This window comes from Notamacropus eugenii, chromosome 1, assembly GCF_028372415.1.
Source record: "Notamacropus eugenii isolate mMacEug1 chromosome 1, mMacEug1.pri_v2, whole genome shotgun sequence".
Lineage (NCBI taxonomy): Eukaryota > Metazoa > Chordata > Mammalia > Diprotodontia > Macropodidae > Notamacropus > Notamacropus eugenii.
Genome location: NC_092872.1, coordinates 723,597,961 through 723,620,707, shown reverse-complemented (window position 1 = coordinate 723,620,707; position 22,747 = coordinate 723,597,961). Strand labels below are relative to the sequence as shown.

The 22,747-nt window shown below is 38.2% G+C and overlaps 1 protein-coding gene across 1 annotated transcript in view; it reads left to right on the top strand.

The window, feature by feature from the left end:
- LOC140521639 (uncharacterized) overlaps positions 1-19,355 on the top strand; it is a 264,697-nt gene extending 245,342 nt beyond the window's left edge. The window contains exon 6 of the mRNA XM_072636876.1: positions 17,555-19,355. The gene's annotated coding sequence lies outside the window, so the exon portion shown is untranslated. The remainder of the gene's footprint in view (positions 1-17,554) is intronic.
- The last annotated feature ends 3,392 nt before the right edge of the window (positions 19,356-22,747 follow it).

Sequence of the window (22,747 nt, the reverse complement as noted above, 5' to 3'; positions counted from 1 at the left end):
TTTAACTTTTAGGCAGGTGTTCTTAACCTCATTTGTATCATGCACTTCCTTGATAATCTGCTGAAACATAAGGATAATGCCCAGAATCATGTTTTTTTAAATGCACCAAATAAAATACACTAGAAAAAACAAGGAAAATAATTATATTGAAATAAATATCTAATTTCCTCATCCACCTGCACAGACTACATGAAATTGATTCATGGACCCCTTTGGATCTCAGACCCCAGGTTGAGAACTCATATTTTGGGCTATCAGAAGTTGATGGAGGAATCCATAGGATCATAGTTCTGGTGGTAACTCTTTTGTTGTTGTTGTTATTTATCTTTCAATACCACCCTTGCCATCCTTTCTCTTGTGCTGTGTCAGATTCCCCTAATGCTTTGATCAGTATCCATTCAAAGCCAACTTTCTGCTTTCTTTTAAGAGTTTTGTTTCATCTGGGTATTTCGGTTTTTGGTAGAGAGATCAGCCAACAGGTAGCTTGTTTTCTTGGTAATTTTCCCTGAATCCCCAAAGACCATTGCAGATAAAATGCCCTTGCCTTGGCAGCCATGTAGCCCAAAACACGTGAATGCACTGTTTCTATCTCTATCATGTATAGCCTCCCTTGATCTTAGGTGTGTGAGTATCAGACACAGAACAGACAAAGCCAAGACATTGTGAACTATGAAAAATAGGATGAAACAGACATACAAATAGAATCCTTAGCAGGGTCTCTCAGGAACTGTGGTAAACATGGCAAATGGCCTACTTGACTCAGACCAGCCATGAACGAACAAGCATCCAAGCAAGTATGTTTTGCAAACAAGGGAGTGTTAATCCATCAGCTATTCCACTATTAGTACTGAACTTGGTGTTAATTTGAGTCAATTTGAGTTCAGTTTCCCTAGCCACCAAAGTGGTGGAGGAGAGTGGCTCCCAATTTCAGAGTGTTCCAGACTTTGAGTCTTACTATGTATTCTCAGTAAGTCTTCTTTGTTAAACATAGTAGAGGTTAATCAGGTAATTGATGCTGAAGAGTTATCAATTAGTTAGCTGATATGGGAATAATCAATGATTACTGGTATTGGGGAGGACACATTGGATAGGTGCACATAATTTATTGTACTAATGAAGCCCTCCACAAACCCTCAGGATTACCCCTAGAAAGTTGAGGGGAATAGCAGTCCACCTCTGATAACCTAACCTGCAAGTGGGGTTGTTGGGGTTGGGGTTGGAAGAGTAGCTTTCATAGCCTTGCTACATGGGTATCAGCTTGCATAGTTTGTCTTTAATGTTTCACAAAGTTTGTTTTTAAAAAGAGTCCTATTTTTTCATCATTCCTACTATATATAAAGTTTCGTTGTTTTTAAAAGAAATGACTTCCAAGGAAATTGTTTGCTGTGACCAAAGAATTTTATGTAGAGTGAACGGTGTTGTCTTCAACTGCAGCTATAATAGTTTATTTACTTTGGTTTTTAAAATTCAAGTATAGTCTTTGTTTGGAATAGGTTTGCTTGAATCCACTTCAATGAATAGGACTTTTACAGTTCTCTCTGACTGCATTCACAACATCTACTCCAATAACTGTGTCCTTCTTTGCTAATTTTATATGTGAATCCTTTGATGAATACAAAAAACTTACGTTGATTATGTGGTGAGATCACTGTCTTGAAGTAAAGGACCTAAGCAGTGTAAAGGGACTGAACTTTCATTGGAGCTGTTGACTCTTTTTTAAAAAAAAATCATAATTTCCACGTAGTCCAACAGTTTTTATGTTGTCCCTCCTTGATCTGTTCTCCATAATAGTTGTTTTTCTAATGAGCTGTTTTATATTCTCTTCTATTTTTTCATTCTTTTGATTTTGAGGATCATCCCTCTTTCCACAATTCCTTTGTATTCCTTTGGAGATGGATTTCACATCCTGCTCTCTTTATTTCCAGTTTAGGGGAAGGAAAAGGAGCCAAAGCATCACATAAAAGAATGGGTAAGATTGGGAGTAAATGTGGTCCAATAGAAACATTCTGAATTGGAGTCATGGAACCTGACTTAAAATTCCAGTTCTATCACTTAGTACCTCTGACCAAAAGCTAATCACTTAATTTCTCTGCTCCAAAGTTCCTTCCTGTTTATAATGAAGGGCTTGAAGGTACTGATCTATAAGACTAACTCACTGTGAAGCTTTGACCTTTGAAAATACTCATGCCTAATTCTAGAAATGAATAGACAACTGAATGAAAAAGAAAACCTTTGTGAAATGCTTACTATGTGTAAAACACTGTGCTTAGGGCAGGGGGTGCAACTAGGAAAGGAGAGACAGTCTCTCCTCTGAATGAGCTCAGATTCTAGGGGGAACAACAAGTGCAATCCATAAATATTTTTGAGACCCTTGTAATGTGCCAACCACTGTGCTAAGAAGTACTAGGGATACAAAGAAAACCAAAAGACAGCCCCTGCACTCAAAGAGCTCACAATGTAGTTTTGCGGGGTAAGTTTTTGTCGGTTGCAAAACCCTGTTTCTTTTCTCTTTGAAATATAATGTTCCCAATAGTTCATTCTGAATGTAGAAGCTGCTAGATATTGTGTTCTCCTGACTGTAGCACCAGAGTATTTAAAGTGTTTTTTTTCTTGTTGCTTGTAGTATATTCTCCTGAACCTGGTAGCTTTGAAACTTGGCCAAAATATTCCTCTGAGTTTTCATCTTGGAGTCTCTTTCAAGTTGTGATCAGTGAATTTTTCATATTTCTATTTACCCTCTCATTCTAGAATTTCAGGGCAATTTTTCTTAATTTCTTTTGAAATAGAGTCTAGACTCTTTTTTTAAAAAAAATCATAACTTCCACGTAGTCCAACAGTTTTTATAGTGTCCCTCCTTGATCTGTTCTCCATAATAGCTGTTTTTCTAATGAGCTGTTTTACTTTCTCTTCTGTTTTTTTATTCTTTTGATTTTGTTTTATTATTTCATAGTATTTTATAATATTATAGGTTTTCCCTTGCCCAATTCTAATTTTTGCTTCTTTGGGTTTTTTTTTAGTTAATTTATTTGTTTTTGGTTTTCTACAATCACTTCCATAAGTCTTAGATTTTCTCCCCCTCCCTCCCTACTCCCTCCCTGAGATAGCATGCAATCTTATATGGGTGCTACACATACATTCTTATTAAACGCATTTTCACATTAGTCATGTTGCATAGAAAAATTAAAATGAACGGTAGAAACCATGAGAAAAACCCAAATAAAACAAAACATATCAGAAGAGAAAATATTGTGTTTCATTCTACTTTCCAATTCCATATTTCTTTCTCTGGATGTGGATGGCATTTTGCCTCAAGAGTCCTTTGGGAATGTTTTAGGTCCTTGTATTGCTGTGAAGGACTAAGTCTACCAGAAAAATGCCTGGCACACTGTGGGTTGTTACTATGTACAATGATCTCCTGGTTTTGCTCCTTTCACTCAGCATCAATTCATATAAGTCTTTCCAGGCCTCTCTGAAGTCTTCCTGTTGACCATTTCTTATAGCACAATAGTATCCCATTACATTCATATACCACAACTTGTCCAGCCATTCCCCCAATTGATGAGCATCTCCTTGATTTCCAGGTCTGGGCCACCACAAAGAGAGCTGCTATAAATATTTTTGCATATGTGGGACTCTTTCCCATTTTTATGACCTTTTTGGGATACAGTCCTAGAAGCAATATTGATTGGTCAAAGGGTATGCACATTTTTGTAGCCTTTTGGGCATAGTTCCAAATTGCTCTCCTGAATGGTTGGATTAGCTCACAGCTCCACCAACAATGAATTAGTGTTACAACTCTCCCACATCTTCTCCAACATTTCTCATCATCCTGTTTTTTCATGTTAGCCAATCTGACAGATGTGATGTGGTACCTCAGATTTGTTTTCATTTGCATCTTGCTAATCAATAGCAATTTAGAGCATTTTTTCATATGAATATAGATACCTTTAACTTCTTCTTCTGAAAACTCTGTATCCTTTGACCATTTATCAATTGGGGAATGACTTGTTTTCTTGTACATTTGACTCAGTTCTCTGCATATTTTAGAAAAGAGACCTTTTTCACTGACACTAGTTGCAAAAATTCTTTCCCAGTTTTCTGCTTCCCTCCTAATCTTGGTTGCATTGGGTTTGTTTGTGCAAAAATTTTTCAATTTAATGTAATCAAAATTATCCACTTTGCACTTCATAATGTTCTCTCTCTCTAGTTTGGTCATAAATTTCTTCATAAACCTGAGAAATACATTATTCCTTGCTCCCCTAATTTGTTTATAGTATCAGTCTTTATACCTAGATCATATATCCATTTGGACTTTTTTTCTCGAATATAGTGTCAGGTATTGGTCTATGCCCAGTTTCCACCACACTGTTATCCAGTTTTCTCAGCAGTTTTTTTTTCAAAGAATGAGTTCTTATCCCAGCAGCTGGGGTCCTTGGGTTTATCCAACAGTAGATTGCTATATTCATTGACTATTGTGTCTTGAGTACCTAACCTATTCCACTGGTCTACCCCTCTGTTTCTTAGCCAGCACCAAGTGGTTTTGATGATTGCTGTTTTATAATACAATTTGAGATCTGGTAGGGCTAGGCTACCTTCCCTAGCATTTCTTTTCATTAAATCCCTTGACATTTTGGATCTTATGTTCTTCCAGTTGAATTTTGATATTATTTTTTCTAGCTCTAGAAAATATTTTTCTGGTAGTTTGATTGGAATGGCACTGAATAAGTAAATTAATTTAGGTAGAATTGTCATTTGTATTATATTAGCTCGACCCATCCATGAGCAACTGGTGTTTTTCCATTTACTTAGATCTGACTTTATTTGTGCAAAAGTGTTTTGTAATTCTGTTCATATAGTCCCTGAATTTGTTTTGACAGGTAGACTCCCAGATATTTTATAGTGTCTACTGTAGCTTTAAATGGGATTTCTTTTGGTATCTCTTGCTGTAGGGTTTTGTTAGTAATATATAGAAATGCAGATGATTTATGTGTGTACTTATCCTTGGTTGCTGAAGAAGACCATGCCATCAGAGAAATAATGACATGATTTGCACATGACTTTATTTTGAGTGAGGGAGGTCTGTACAGGTCACCAACCTCATTTCTCCTCCAGAGCCATCTGAATCCAGTGACAATATATTCATCAGGATGACTGGAGGATAACCCAGGAGGTGACCCAGCAAAAGAAATGCTAGGGAAGGTAGCCTAGCATTAGGTTAGGTACTCAAGACACAGGTAATCCCAGACAATTGGGATTAAGTCATTTGCCCAAGGTCACACAGTTAGTGAGTGTCAAGTGTCTGGGGTGAGATTTGAACTCAGTTGCTCTGGACTCCTGCACTGGTGCTCTATCCACTGCACCATCTTTATTTTGTAACCTGCAACTTTGCCAAAGTTATTTATTATTTCAAATTGTTTTTTACTTGATTTCTCTAGAATTCTGTAAGTATATCATCATATCATCTACAAAGAGTGATCACTTAGTTTTTTCTTTGTCTATTCTACTTCCTTCAATTTCATTTTCTTCTCTTATTGCTAAAGCTAACATTTCTAGTACTATATTGAATAACAGTGGTGACAATGGATATCCTTGTTTTATCCCTGATCTTACTGGAAATGTAGCTAGCTTATCCCCATTGCATATAATGCATGCTCATGGTTTTAGGTCGATACCATTTATTAAATGTTCCATTTATTCCTATGCTCTCCAATATTTTCAATAGGAATGGATGTTGTATTTTATTGAAAGCTTTTTCGTACATCTGTTATGATAATCATATAGTTTCTGTTAGTTTTGTTGTTGATATGATCAATAATGCTGACAGTTTTCCTAATATTGAGCCAGCCCTGCATCCCTGGTATAAATCCTACCTGATCATAATGTATTATTCTCGTGATAAGTTTATGCATTCTTTGTGCTCATCTCTTATTGAAAATTTTGCATCTATATTTATTAGAGAAATTGATCTATAATTTTCTTTCTCTGTTCTGGCTCTTCCTGGTTTAGGTATCAGAACCATATTTGTATCATAAAAAGAATTTGGTAGGACTCCTTCCCCAATTTTCCCAAATAGTCTAAATAGTATTGCATTTAACTGATCTTTAAATGTTTGATAGACTTCACTTGTAAATCCATCTGGCTCTGGAGATTTTTTCCTAGGGAGTTCATTGATGGCTTGTTTAATTTCTTTTTCTGAGATGGGGTTACTTTAGCATTCAACTTTCTCTTCTGTTAATCTGGGCAATTTATATTTTTTTTAAATATTCATCTATCACACATAGATTGTCAATTTTATGGGCATATAGTTGGGCAGAATAAGTCCTAATTATTGTTTTCATTTTCTCCTCTTTGGAGGTGAAGTCATTCTTTTCATTTTTGATATTAGTAATTTGGTTTTCTTTTTTAATCAAATTGACCAAAAGTTTATCAGTTTTATTATTTTTTTTTCATAAAATCAACTATTATTTTTATTTATTAGTTCAATTAGTTTTCTTAATTTCAATTTTATTAATCTCTCCTTTGGTTTTCAACATTTCTCTCTTGGTCTTTGCTTGGGGATTTTCAGTTTGTTATTTTTCTAACTTTTTCAGTTGCATGCCCAATTCATTGATCTCCTCTTTCTCTATTTTATTCATGTAAACATTTAATGATATAAAATTTTCCCTAAGAACAGTTTTTGCAGCATCCCATACATTTCAGTAAATTGTCACATCATTGTCATTCTCTTGAATGAAGTTATTGATTGTTTCTATGATTTGTTGCTTAACCCACTCATTGTTTAGGAATAGATTATTTTTTCCAATTAATGTTTGGTCTACCTTCCCATGGCCTTTTATTACATATAATTTTTATCACATTATGATCTGACAAGGATGCATTGACTCTCTCTGCCTTTCTTCACTAGATTGTGAAGCTTTTATGCCCTACCATATGATCAGTTTTGGTATATGTGCCATGTACCGCTGAGAAAAAGTATATTCCTTTCTATCCCCATTCAATTTTCTCCTGAGATCCATCATATCTACCTTATCCAGAGTTCTATTCACCTCCTTCACTTCTTTCTTGTTTATTTTGAGGTTAGATTTATCAAGTTCAGAGAGGGGTGGTTGAGGTCCCACACTAGTATAGTTTTGGTGTCTATTTCTTCCCATAACTCCCTTAACTTCTCCTCTAAGAATTTGAATCCTATACCACTTGATGCATATATGTTTAGTAATGATGTTGCTTCATTGTCTGTGTTGCCTTTTATCAGGATATAGTTATCTTCCTTATGTCTTTTGATTAGATCTATTTCTGCTTTTGCTTTTTCTGAGATAAGGATAGGTACCCCTGCTTTTTTTTACATCAACTGAAGCAAAATATATTCTGCTCCAACCCTTTACCTTTACCCTGTGTCTATCACCATTTCAAATGTGTTTCTTGTAAACAACATATTGTTGGATTATGGTATTTAATCCATTCTGCTATCTACCTCTGTTTTATGGGATAATTCATCCCATTCACATTCACAGTTATGAGTACTATCTATGTCTTTCCCTCCATCCTATTTCCCCCCATTTATGCTTTAGTTCTCCCTTCTCCCTTCCCCTCCACAATAGAGCTTTAATTTTTGACCACTGCCTCCCTCACTCTTCCCTCCTTTCTTTCAGCCTCTCTCCCTTTATTTCCCCTCAATCTTCCCTCTCTTCTATCAGTCCCGCTCCCTTTTATTTCCCCTTTCTTCTCCTACTGCCTATATGGCTAGTTAGATTTCTGTACTTCACTGAGTTTGTTGTTCCCTCTTTGAACCAAATCAGATGACAGTAAATCTCAGACAATGCTCATCTCCCCTCCATCTCTTTCCCTCAACTGTAATATATTTTTGTGCCTCTTCCTCTGATGTAATTTACTTTTTTCTGCCTCCTCCTTCTCACATCTCCTGTTACAATCCCTTTTCTCCTTTAAATCACGTTTTGTATCATCACATCATTTACTTTATACCTGCTCCCTCTATCTATATATATCCCTTTTAAATATCATAATATATACAATTCTCAAGATTAGCAAGTATCACCTTCCTTTTTAGGGATGTAAACAGTTTGCCCAGTTTGCCCATATTTGCCCCTGTTTACCTTTTCATGCCTCTCTTGAGACTTCTATTTAAATTACAATTTTTTTCTTTTTTCTTTTTCTTTTTAATGTTCTACAATCATCACCATAAAACTTAGATTTTTCCCCCCTACCTATCCCCCACCACCCCCCTCCCTCCCCAAGACGACATACAATTCTATATAGGATCTACACATACATTCCTATTGAATACATTTTCACTATACTCATGTTATGTAGACGAACTATCATAAATGGAAGAAATCATATAACAAATTAAAACATAATACACAAACACACACACAAATGATCTGCTACATTCTGCTATTGAATTTCATAGTTCTTTCCCTGAGTGTGGAAGGCATTTTGCCTTAGAAGACCATTGAGAATTTTTTTTTTTTAATGTCCTTGCATTGCTATGAAGATCCAAGTCTACCAGAAAAAACTCTCGCACACTGTGGTCGTTACTGTGCACAAAGTTCTGGTTCTGCTCCTTTTGCTCAACATCAGATCATATAAGTCCTTCCAGGCCTCTCCGAAGTCTTCTTGTTCATCATTTCTTATGGCGCGATAGTACTCCATTACCTTCATATACCATAATTTATTCAGTCATTCCCCAATTGATGGGCATCCCCTTGATTTCCAGTTTTTGGCAACTACAAAGAGTGCTTCTATAAATATTTTTGTACATGTGGGACCCTTTTCCATTTTTATGATCTCTTGGGGATACAGTCCTAGAAGCACTATTGCTGGGTCAAAGGGTATGCACATTTTTATAGCCTTTTGGGCATAGTTCCAAATTGCTCTCCAGAACAGTTGGATAAGCTCACAGCTCCACCAACAATGAATTAGTGTTCCAACTCTCCCACATCCTCTCCAACATTTATCATTTTCCTGTTCTGTCATGTTTGCCAATCAAATAGGTGTGATGTGGTACCTCAGTTTTTTTGATTTGCATCTCTCTAATCAAAAGTGATTTAGAGTATTTTTTCATACAATTATAGATATCTTTAATTTCTTCCTCTGAAAATTGCCTGTTTGTATCCTTTGACCATTGGTCAATTGGGGAATGACTTGTATTGTTGTACATTTGATTCAGTTCTCTATGTATTCTAGAAATGAGGCCTTTCTTCCCAAGATTAGCTGTAAAAATTCTTTCCCAATTTACTACATCCCTCCAAATTTTGGTTGCATTGGGTTTGGTTGTGCAAAACCTTTTCAGTTTAATGTAATCAAAATTATCAACCTTGCATTTCATAGTGCTTTCTATCTCTTCTTTAGTCAGAAATTCTTCTCTTCTCCATAAATCTGACAAATACACTATTCCTTGCTCCTCCAGTTTGTCCATGGTATCAGTCTTTAGATCTTGTACCCATTTGGACTGAATAACAATTTTTCTATTAAGCTCTGACCTTTTCATCAAGAACGTTTGAAAATCTCTTATTTCATTGAATATCCATCTCCTTGCCTGAAATATTATGTTCAGTTTTGCTGGGTAATTGATCCTTGGTTGTAGTCCAAACTTTTGCCTTATAAAATATATTCCAGCTCCTCTGATCTTTTAATGTAGAAACTGTAAGGTCCTGTTTGATCCTGACTGTAGCTCCTCAGTATTTGAATTGTTTCTTTCTGGCTGCTTGCACTATTTTGTCCTTAACTTGATAGTTCTGGAAATTGGCAACAACATTCCTTGTTGTTTTTAGTTTGGGATCTCTTTCAGGAGGTGATTGGTGGATTTTTTTCAATGACTGTCTTGCCCTCTGGATGTAGGATTTCAGGGCAGTTTTCCTTGATGATTTCTGGGAAGATATTGTCCAGGCTCTTTTTTTTCATCGTGGCCTTCCAGTAGTCCAATAATTCTTACATCTTCCCTCCTGGATTTGTTTTCCAGGTCAGTTGTTTTTCCAATAAGATATTTTACATTTTCTTCTGTTTTTTTTTGTTGTTGTTCTTTAGATTCTGTTTGACTGATTCTTGATGTCTCATAGAGTCATTGGCTTCTAGTTGCCTAATTCAAATTTTAATAGGTTGTTATCTTCAGTAAACTTTTGCATCTGCTTTTTTATTTGTCCAATTGTTCCAGTTAGGTTTTGTTTCTCTTTATTCTTTTGTCCAATTTTCTTTTTAAATTCTCTTGTGAATTCTTTTTTCTTATTTTTAAAATCATTGGCTTTTAAAATCCTTCTTGAGCTTTTCCAAGAATGCTCTTTGGGCTTGAGACCAGTTCATATTCCCTATTTTTAAAGGTGTTATTTTCTTCAGCATTTTTTGGGGTATTCTTTAGCAAGGTGTTGACCTGCTTTTCATGACATTCTTGCCTCTCTCTCATTTCCCTTCCCAATTTTTCCTCTACCTCTCTTACTTGATTTTCAAAATTCTTTTTGAGCTCTTCCATGGCCTGAGACCATTGAATATTTATTTTGGAGATTTGGGATACAGAAGGCTTGACTTTTATGTCTTTCCCTGATGGTAAGCATTGTTCTTCCTCATTTGAAAGGATGGGAGAAGATATCTGTTCACCAAGAAAGTAACCTTATATAGTCTTATTTTTTCCCTTTTTTTGGCATTTTCCCAACCAGTTACTTGACTTTTGGGTCCTTTGTCAAGAGTAGGGTATACTCTGGGAATCTGTAAGATCTCAGTTCCTCCAAGGTGGCACAATCAAGTGTGTACACTGGTCTGGGAGAAGGAAGAGATTTTTGTGCCTAGAATCTTAGCAGTTTTCTCTCCACAGCCACCTGGCCTCCAGTTCCACCAAGCCAAAACTGGGGGCTGAGATCCAGTTAAACTTTATGGTCAGGGCCACCATTCAGAGTGAGATAAAGATTAGCTGCCCCAGGGCCTCTACACAGGGCTGAGGTAATAATCAGCTCCTCAGTGCCCCACGGTTTTTACGATCCAACAATGGATGCAGGTTGCTGTGGGAACTGCTGCCGCCTGCCTGATGTGGGCTCTGTGGCCACTGCCTGCTGCCGGAGCTATGGGAAGGCCCTTCTCCCTTCCCAGCCAGCTGAAAAAAATCCTAGCACTGACCTTTGGCACCTGTGGATTGAGGAATCTGTGAACCACTGCTACTGAAACTAGGGATTTGCTGCTACTGGGACTGGAGATTCCACCCCCAAGGTGTCCTCCTCCCAGAGCCTCTCAGCCAAGCCTGTGCTGGACTCTGCTCCATGTCTCATGCAACAGATGTTTCCTGTGGGCCTTTCAGGTCACCCTGGGATGGAAATCTCCTCCACTCTGTTGTTCTCCACTTCTGCTACTCCAGAATTTGTTGAGTACCTCTCTACAGGTATTTTATGGGCTGTGTGGGGAGAGCCCGCATATGTGTGTCTTTCTAGTCCACCATCTTGGCTCTGCACCAACCCCCCATTTCATATTTCCTTCTGAGTTTTCACATGGGAGTACAGTCTCAATGCTGACCTCTTTGGTATTTGTGATCTGGTCCTTGTCCCCATAGTAAGATTCTATGGTCTTTTCTTTTCTCATTTGCTTTTTGCTCATTATGATTGCCTTTTTCTTGGCTTTTAGAGTGGATCTCTGCTTCTGGGGCACAGGGGACTTTGTCACACAGTTCCTGTGCTTAGAACTTGAGACTTTGTATATTGTGGTCTTTGGTCCTTTCAGTTAGCAGCTAGAATGCTGCAGCTTACCTGGTACTGAGCTGACTGGTCTGCCAAAGCAGAGGCAAGGTGAAGTCTTTCTGAATTTCCACAGAGTTACCCTGGATCTTGCTGCACAAGATGTGGGAGAGGGGTGGTCTGACCACAAGCAATCTCCTCTCCTGAGCTAGAGCACAGGCAGGCTCAGCAGTGAACCCCTGTCTGTGCTGACATCTGCCCAATTCCCCTGACTGTGCTGTCATGCATGGGGTCCTGGTGTTGGCACTAATGGGCTCCAACTCCCTGAAGTTTAGTATCTCCTCCTGGTTCACTGAGGCGGCACTGTCTGGGACAGCTCCAGTCCTGCACTGGTCCCCTTCAGCCACAGCAAGAGGGACCTCCACTTTGCAATTTTTCTAGCCTCTCAGGTTAAGAGACTGTTTACCCCTCAGTTGATCTCACTATTCCAGGATATTTCCTGGGAAATATTCTCTGGGTTTCTCAAGGCCAGCAAGGGCAGGGGTAAAGCATTTACAGATCACTCCACCACCTTGGCTTTTGGAAGCTCAAATAGGTGATTTACAGACACTTAATCTTTGAGCTGATAGTCTCAGGAGCAGCTGCTGCTGTTACCTGGGGTTTTGTACTTCTCTCTTTCAGTTCCACTGTACTTCCAAAATGGGTGGATATGTTTGTGAAGCCATACTGCTGCCTCTCCTTCAGACTGACCATGGTTTCTGCTTGGCTTTGCTGTGGAGGGGTCTGTGCACTATGTAGTGCACTAGTAGCTATGTATGATTACTTTCTTCCTCCTTTGTTCATATTTTTAGTCGCTTATTATTATAATATCCTTCAATGGTCCTTCTTATTATCCTTGAAGTCTTCCTAGTATGCCTACTTTTTCCCCAAAAGAGCTTGAACTACTTTTGGATTCTTTTATTAAGTTTCATGGATGGTTCATTTTATATCAGTTCTCCTTCAATCCCCCCTCCCTAAACAAACTCTGCCTCTCCCTCTTACCAACCCATTGAGCACATTGAATAAAATGAAATTCAACCATTAATTTCATGTTTGAAAGAAAAGTCTCAGACAAAATCAGCTAACATAGGCAAGTGCCCTTGATGGTATAAGATTAATTCTGCACCCTTATTCCCCCATGTTTTTACTAAGAGTTGCGAGGAGTATTTCACCAATCTATTTTGCAATTACTATCCTTAGCATCTTTTCATTTTCAACTAACAGGATTTTCAGTTCACAAACCAGATTTTATCTACCATTTGGAAAGAAAGCAAGCATCTTGGATGCCAGAGACAGATATTCCAAGAAGCAGATGTCCAGGTGACTATATAAAAACCACAGAGTTGGATCATTGCAAAATACAGGTGTTTGTCATTTTGGGTCAAAACTCTTAAAATGTTGAACAAGTTTGTCTTATAAAACTTTGCAGGTCTGTTGAGAAGAGCTGAGATTTTAAAATTCACTTGTTAACTCAAAAAGTTACTTTTTATACATCTCTTTACTCACATTTACTTCCATTCTCAAAGACAGTCTTAAACAGGCATTCTACCTCACTTCTCATGCTTCCTTTTAAAACAATCACATTACTTAAAATATGAACTATGTGCCATTTTCTTCTAAGTCTCCTTCTTACATTTTCTTTTGTGTTATTTTTATGGATATGTTGCTGCTGTTACTTATAAAGATATTTAATTACAACCTAAATTCCCTTTCTTTAGTTTACATTTTATGTCATCCTGTTTTTATGTTAGAAGTTATGTTTATAAAGGCACAATGGTCTGTTCATATGACAGGACTCATTTAGCCATAACCCTATCTATGGTTTTCAGTATTTCATTATTTCATAAAAAGCTGCTGTCAAAATTTTAGAGAGAGTACCTTGTTTTCTTTTAATAACATTTTGCAAATGGAGACCTGAGAGTGGGACCACTGGATCAAGGTTATGAACAGTTTTATTGCTCTAACTTAAAGTACTATATTGCTTTTCAGAAAAATGACAACAGCAGCTCAGTAAGTACCTATTTTAATACAACTGTTAAAATTTGCTATCATTTTAAAGGATATTTGCTACTCTGATAGCTATTTGGTGATACCTCCAAGTTGTTTCATAACCAAAGTTTGAATAACGTTTCAGGTAATTATTAATAATTTCTCTAATGAAAAATACCTGTATGTCTTGATATTATACTTTTGGAATTAGTCATCTTGAAGTTTTAGTAGAAATTTAAAGCAACAAGTATCTGATAGGAGCTCCCTTTTTCTTCATATGTCTTCTTTATTTTTCTTACTTGATATCTCTGCCTATTTTTCCTCCTCATTCTAGACTCATTGATGCTCCTTTTTCTTTTTGTTCAATGTTTTCCCATCCTATTTTCATCTCAGGTGGAAAGGATATATTTTTAAGCTGTGAAAGTCGTCTATTTTTATGGATTGTCTTTCTTTTCATTCAAATGTCATCTATTTACAATAGAGTAAGGGCTTATTCATTCCTCCAGATAATTTCATCTTAAGTCAATTAATTTATACATGTCCACTTTGAGTCATTATACTTTCTTTCTTATTTTTTATCTTTTGATATGATTACCTTTATTTATTTATTTTTTTCCAACAGCAAACAAACATTTATTTATTTATTTTTAAATTTATTTATTTTAAGTTTTCAACATTTATTTCCACAAAATTTTGAGTTCCAAATTTTCTCCCCATCTCTCCCCTGCCCCTGCCCCAAAATGCCTTGCATTCTGATTGCCCCTTCTACCAATGTGCCCTCCCTACTAACATCTCTCCCTTCCCTTATCCCCATCTTCTCTCTTGTCCTGCAGCGCAAGATAATTTTCTACACCCTATTACCTGCATTTCTTATTTCCGAGTTGAATGCAAAAACAATTCTCAACATTTGTTACTAAAACTTTGAGTTCCAAATTCTCTCCCTCCCTCCCCACCCATCCTCACTGAGAAGGCAAGCAATTCAATATAGGCTATATATGTATAGTTTTGCAAATGACTTCCTTAATAGTCATGTTGTGTAAGACTAACTACATTTCCTTCCATCCTATCCTGCCCCCCATTTATTCTATTCTCTCTTTTGACCTTGTCCCTCCCCAAAAGTGTATACTTCTAATTGCTTCCTCTTCTCATTTGCCCGCCCTTCCATCATACCCCCCATCATGCTTATCCCCTTCTCCTGTAGTGTAAAATAGATTTTCATACCAAATTCAGTGTGCATGTTATTCCTTCCTTGAGCCAAATGTGATGAGAGTAAGCTTCACTTTTTCCCTCTCACCTCCCTCCTTTTCCTCTCCATTGGAAAAGCTTTTTCTTGCCTCTTCTATGAGAGATAATTCACCCCATTTCATTACTCCTTTTCTCCTTCCAATATATTCCTCTCTCACCCCTTAATTTAATTTTTTTAGATATGATACCCTCCTATTCAACTCGCCCTGTGCTCTCTGTCTCTCTAAATATATATAATATATATGTATGTATATGTGTGTGTGTCTGTGCATGTGTGTGTGTGTGTGTGTGTGTGTGTGTATAACCCCTCCAACTAACCAGATACTGAGAAAAGTTTCAAGAATTAAAAATATTATCTTTCCATGTAGGAATGTAAACAGTTCAACTTTAGTAAGTCCCTTATGACTTCTCTTTCCTGTTTACCTTTTCATGGTTCTCTTGATTCTTGTGTTTGAAAGTCAAATTTTCTTTTCATGTTTGGTCTTTTCATCAATAATGCTTGAAAGTCCTCTATTTCACTGAATGACCATTTTTTCCCCTGAAATATCATACTAAGTTCTGCTGGGTAGGTGATTCTTGGTTTTAATCCTAGTTCCTTTGACTTCTGGAATATCGTATTCCCAGCCCTTCACCCCCTTAATGTAGAAGCTTCCAGATCCTGTGTTATCCTGATTGTACTTCCACAATACTTGAATTGTTTCTTTCTAGATGCTTGCAATATTTTCTCCTTGACCTGGGAACTCTGAAATTTGGCCATAATATTCCTAGGAGTTTCTCTTTTTAGTTCTCTTTCAGGAGCTGATCGATGGATTCTTTCAATATTTATTTTACCCTCTGGTTCTAGAATGTAAGGACAGTTTTCCTTGATAACTTCATGAAAGATGATGTCTAGGCTCTTCTTTTGATCATGGCTTTCAGGCAGTCCCATAATTTTTAAATTGTTTCTCCTGGATCTGTTTTCCCAGTCAGTAATTTTCCAATGAGATATTTCACGTTATCTTCCATTTTTTCATTCTTTGGGTTTTGTTTTGTAATTTCTTGTTTTCTTATAAAGTTACTAGCTTCCATCTGTTCCATTCATATTTTTAAAGAACTATTTTCTTCAGTGAGCTTTTGAACCTCCTTTTCCATTTGGCTAATTTTGCTTTTCAAACACTCTTCTCCTCATTGGCTTTTTGGACCTCTTTTGCCAACTGAGTTAGCCTATTTATAAAAGTGTCATTTTCTTCAGCATTTTTTGGGTCTCCTTGAGCAAGGTGTTGGTTAGCTTTTCATGATTTTCTTGCATCACTCTCATTTATCTTCCCAGTTTTTCCTCCATCTCCCTTACTTGATTTTCAATATCCTTTTTGAGTTCTGCCATGGTCTTGGACCATTGCATATTTATTTTGGATGCTTTGGATCCAGAAGCCTTGACTTTTATGTCTTTCCCTGATGGTAAGCATTGTTTTTCCTCATTTGAAAGGATGGGAGAGAACACCTGTTCACCAAGAAAGTAACCTTCTATGGTCTTAGTTTTTTTCCCTTTTGGGGGCATTTTTCCAACCAGTTACTTGACTTTTGGGTCCTTTGTCAAGAGTAGGGTATACTCTGGGGACCTATAAGCTCTCAGTTCCTCCAAGGTGGCACAATCAAGGGAGAGGAGTTTATTCTGTGGCCTGGCTTGTAGCTGAGATTCAGATCAGGTGGTCAAGTCCTTCAGGGGTTTTAGGTGGGGGCGGGGCCTCTACTCAGGGCTGCCGTTCAGATCAATTGCTCAGTTCTCCCAAGGGCTTTAAGCTGAGTGCTCCAAAAATGGAACAATGGACACTGAGTGCTGCCTGCTGCGGCCACTGCCCACTGTTGTCACTGCTGCCACCTAGGGCTGGGGTTAGGAAAGGACCCTGGTGCCTTGTCATGGAGGTGCAAAACCCTCTCACTGACCTTTGAAGCTGCCTTTTGCGACTGTGGTTTGAGGGATCTGCAAACCATCATCAGTGATTCCACCCCTGAGGCTTGCTTTGGCCCTGCTCCTCCTGAGCTTCACAGCCAAGATGGGGCTGCAGTCTGTTCCATGTCTGGTGCAACAGACCTTTCCTGTTGGCCTTCCAGGTCACCCTGGCCTAGAAATCTCCTCCATTCTGTCGTTCTGTGACTTCTCCTGCTCTAGAATTTGTTGAAAGTCTTTCTTTACAGGTATTTAATGGGCTGTGGGGAAAGAGCTAGAGTATGTGTGTCTTTCTACTCTGCCATCTTGGCTCCAACCCCTGTGTCATTGTACTTTCACACAAGATATTATACTTATATTTATACACATACTATACTATATTTACTCTATTATACATATGCGTATATATATACATATATATACGCATATATATATCTTATACTATACTATATGCTCTCTCTCTATATATATGTATGTATGTATGTATATTATATTTGCACATAAAACATAAGATATACTTGAACATAAGATAAACTGTGATCCTTAGTGAAAAGACTAGTGAGACTAGCCTTCTCAAGTGGCACAGTAAGAGAACAGCCATAAAATCTTTAAGCAAGTAGAAAAGGGAAAGGAAAGGAAAGGAAAGGAAATGCAGGGTTAATCAGGTCTTTATTTTCCTTTTCAGAGAGCAAAGAATTTACTGGAGAGAAACCTTATGAATGTGGAAAGAGACCTTGGGGAAAAAATCTAAATCTCACTGCACTTCAGAGAATTCATACTAGAGAGAAATCTTATGCATTTAATGCATGTGGGAAGACTTCCTATCACAACTCAAAGTTACTTTAACATCAAAGAATTCATACTGGAAAGATTCTTTATGAATATAAGGAGTATGGGAAGGCTTCCCCTATGGATGGGAACATATTCAACATCAGGAAATTTATACTGGAGAGAAACCTTGTGAATGTAGTGTTTTGGACAGGCCTCCAGGGTGAACATACAACTTACTGTACATCAGAGAATTCATATTGGGGAGAAAACTTCTGAATGCAGTGAATGTGGAAAGGTCTTTAGGAAGAAGATATCTCTTATTGGGTTTCAGAGAGTCCATATTGAAGGGAAACTTTATGAATGTAAGGAATGTGAGAAAGCTTTTCAGTTCAAATCAGGAATTATTTGACATCGGAGAAGTCATACTGAAAAGAAACCTTTTTAATGCACCATATGTGGGAAAGCCTTCCCAAAGGGGCCAATTCATACTGGGCATCAGAGAATTCATACTAGAGAAAAATCATCTGAACGTAATTTATTTGGAAAGATCTTCCACCTGAGTTCAGAAGTTACTCTACATCAGAGAGTACATATGAGAGAGAATCTTAAGAATGTGTACTAAATATGGGAAGGTTTTGAAGAGTAAGACAGTTTACTGGAGAGAGTTATAGGAAGAAGTATATAGTAAAACTATACTAATAAGGGACTTCAACCTCCCCCTCTCAGAACTAGATAAATTTAATCACAAAATAAACAATAAAGAAGTTAAGCAGAAGAATAGAATTTTAGAAAAGCTAAATATGGTACACCTCTGGAAAAACCAAACGGGGATAAAAGGAATATATCTTTTTCTTCATAGCACACTGCACCTATACAAAAACTGACCATATATTAGGGCATAAAAACTTCATAATACAATACAGAAAGGCAGAATATTAAATGCATCCTTTTCAGATCGTAATACGATATAAATTACATAGAATAGAAGGCTATGAAAAGACAGACTAAAATTAATTGGAAACTTAATAATCTTAAAGGATGAGCGGGTCAAATACCAAATCATAGAAACAATAATTTCATTCAAGAGACAGTAATGAGACAACGTACAAAATTTATAGGATCCAACGAAAGTAGTTTTGGGGGGAAAATTTAGATCTCTAAATGCTTATGTAAATTAAGTAGAGAAAGATGAGATCAATGAATTGGGCATGCAACTGAAAAAGGTTGAAAAAGAACAAAGTAAAAGTCTCCAAATAAATAGCAAAGTAGAAATTCTGAAAGCCAAAGGAGAGATTAATAACAACTGAACTTCACAACATTATTGAACTAATAAAAAGCTGGCATTATGAAAAAAAAAAATAAGATAAATAAACCTTTGGTTAATTTGATTTTTAAAAAGAAAGAAGAAAGCTATGGGTGAAAATGGACAAATCCAAAAAGAACCTGACCATCAAAAGTTAGTATGGGAGCTCAACCTAAAGACTCAGAGTAAGATAAAATGTAGGCAAGCCCCCACAATACAACTGGACACAAATTCAACAAGAATTCCTGGAAGAGCTAAAGAAAAATCAAAATAATGCTTTCAATAATCATACCCTAGAGCAAAAATTGGGGAAAAAAACAAGAGCAATGCCAGAAAATTATAAAATGGCAACCACTTTGTAAAAGAGGCATAAAAAAATACAGAAGAAAACAACTCTTTGTCAGAACTGTCCAAATGGTAAAAGATGTATAAAATCTCTCAAAAATAACTTCTTAAAAATTTTAATTGGTCATTTGAGGCTTATTACTTTATGAGACATCAAGAATTAATAAAACATTATCACATAATTGAAAATATAGTAGGAAATGTCAACTATCTCATAGAAAAAAAGTGACCTGAAAATAGACTGAAGTGATATCATTTAGGAATTATTGAACTACCTGATCAAGAAAAGAGCCTTGACATCATATTTCAAGGAAGGAGAAAGGAAAACTATTCAGATATTTTAGAACTAGAGGGTAAAGCTGAAAGGAAAAATCTACTGAGTACCTATTAAAAATTCCCCAAAATGAAAAGTTCCAGGAACCTTCTAGCCAAAACCCATATCTCTCAGGTGTGGTGATTAAAATTATTCAACCTATAATAAGGCGGAAATCTTAGCAAATGGCATTTTATTAAAAAGTCCATGGTCCCGGGGGCGGAGCCAAGATGGCGAAGTAGAAAGATGCACATACACATAGCTCCTAACCCACAAACCACAGAATGGCAGAGGGGACTAACCCAGGGCGAATTCTGCACCCAGAGACCACGGAATATTGGAGCGAGGGAGATTTCTGTTCCGGAGAGACCTGCAAACCTCTCGTGGGGGGTCCTTCGCCGGGGACTGGGCGCTGGGGCGGAAAGAGGAGAGCAGCCCTGCCGCGGCAGCGACACCATGGGAAAGAGATCCAGCGGCCACGCGGGTCCACCCACCCACAAAGGGACCTGCAAACCTCTCGCAAAAGGTCCGTCACGCTGCAGACACGGTGCCCAGCCCGGACCTGCGGCGGCGACGGGCGGCGGCGGCTCCGAGAGACACAGTTCTGAGAGGGATCCCGAGGCGGGATCTTCAGCAGCTGCACAGGTCCCCCACCAACAGGTGACTGATGGGGGTAGGTGAGAGAGTCTCTTTGGCGGGTTGAGAGTGGAGTGAGGTGCCCCCATGGCTCGGGCCCCCCCGGGAGGTGGGGGCTGAGAGGCGGCTGCGGACGGGGGCTCCCCAAACGGGCGGGAGCCTGGATCCATTGTGGAAGGTCTGTGCATAAACCTCCTGAGGGAATTGAGCAAGAGAGGTGGCCCTGCCCCTGACCTCAGCACCTGAACTTAATTCTCACACTGAATAGCAGCCCTGCCCCCGCCAAAAATCCTAAGGCGGGAAGCAGCATCTGAATCTCAGTCCCCAAACGCTGGCTGGGAGGACCAGGAGGCGAGGTGGGTGTGAGGAGAACATTCAGAGGTCAGGCCACTAGGTTGAGACAATGCCAAGAAAAGGGAAAAGAAATAAAACTATTGAAGGGTACTTTATCGGAGAAAAAAAACTTCCTCCCTTCCTTTCTGATGGGGAGGAACAATGCTTGCCATCAGGCAAAGACACAGTAATCGAGGATTCTGTGTCCCAGCCCACCTAATGGGCTCGGGCCATGGAAGAGCTCAAGAGGAATTTTGAAAATCAAGTTAGAGAGATGGAGGAAAGACTGGGAAGGGAAATGAGAGGGATAAGGGAGAAGCATGAAAAACAGATCAGCTCCCTGCTAAAGGAGAACCAAAAAAATCTTGAAAAAATTGGCACCTTGAGAACTAGCCTAACTCAGCTGGCAAGGGAGGTGCAAGGGGCCAATGAGGAGAAGAATGCTTTCAAAAGCAGAATTAACCAAACGGAAAAGGAGATTCAAAAGCTTACTGAAGAAAATAGATCTCTCAAATCTGGAATGGTACAGTTGGAAGCTTTGGACTTTTCAAGAAAGACAGATATCTCAGAACATACCGCGCAGATTCGAAAAATGGAAGATAATGTGAAATATCTTATTGGAAAAACAACTGACCTGGAAAATAGAATCAGGAGAGACAATGTAAAAATTCTGGGACTACCTGAAAACCATGATCAAAAGAAGAGCCTAGACATCATCTTCCATGAAATTATCAAGGAAAACTGCCCTGAGATTCTAGAACCAGAAGGCAAAATAAATATTCAAGGAATCCGCAGAACACCGCATGAAAGAGATCCAAAAAGAGAAACTCCTAGGAGCATTGTGGCCAAATTCCAGAATTCCCAGGTGAAAGAGAAAATATTGCAAGCAGCTAGAAAGAAACAATTCAAGTAGTGTGGAAATACAATCAGGATAGCACAAGATCTGGCACCCTCTACATTGAGGGATAGAAGGGAATGGAATAGGATATTCCAGAAGTCAAAGGAACTAGGACTGAAGCCAAGAATCACCTCCCCAGCAAAACTGAGTATAATACTTCAGGAGAAACAATGGTCTTTCAATGAAATAGAAGACTTTCAAATTTTCCTGATGAAAAGACCAGAACTGGAAAGAAAATTTGACTTTCTAACACAAGAATGAAGAGAACCATGAAAAGGCAAACAGCAAAGAGAAATCATAAGGGACTTACTAAAGTTGAACTGTTTACATTCCTACATGGAAAGACAATATTTATAACTCTTGAAACATTTCAGTATCTGGGCACTGGGTGGGAGTACACACACACACACACATGCACACATGCACACATACATAGAGACAGAGTGCACAGAGTGAATTGAAGAGGATGGGATCATATCTTAAAAAAAAAATGAAATCAAGCATTGACAGAGAAATATTGGGAGGAGAAAGGGAGAAGTTATATGGGGCAAATTATCTCTCATAAAAGAGGCAAGCAAAAGACTTATTAGTGGTGGGATAAAGAGGGGAGGCAAGAGAAAAACATGAGGTCTACTCTCATCACATTCCACTAAAGGAAAGAATATAATGCACACTCATTTTGATAGGAAAACCTATCTCATAATACAGGAGAGTGGGGGACAGGGGCACAAGCAGGGTGGGGGGGAGGATGGAGGGGAGGGCATGGGGAGGAGAATGCAATACGAGGTCGACACTCATGGGGAGGGAAAGGACCATAAGAAAATAGAAGTAAAGGGGGACAGGATAGGATGGAGGGAAATATAGTTAGTCCTATACAACACAACTAGTATGGAAATCATTTGCAAAACTAAACAGATATGGCCTATATGGAATTGCCTGTCTTTCAAGGGGAAGGGGTGGAGAGGGAGGGAGCTAAGGAGGTTGGAACTCAAAGTGTTAGGACCAAATGTAATGTTCTTACCACTGGGTAACAAGAAATACAGGTTAAGGGGTCAAGAAAGCTATCTGGTCCTACAGGACAAAAGAGAAGACGGAGACAAGAGCAGGGAGGGAGGATAGAGGAGAGAGCAGATAGGTCACAGGGGCAATTAGAAAACTTGGGTCTGGGGGGGAGGGGGAAAAAAGGGGAGAAAATTTGTAACCCAAAATTGTGTGAAAATAAATGTTAAAAGTTTAATTAAAAAAAAAAAAGTCCATGGTCCCCTCTGATGAAGTGAAT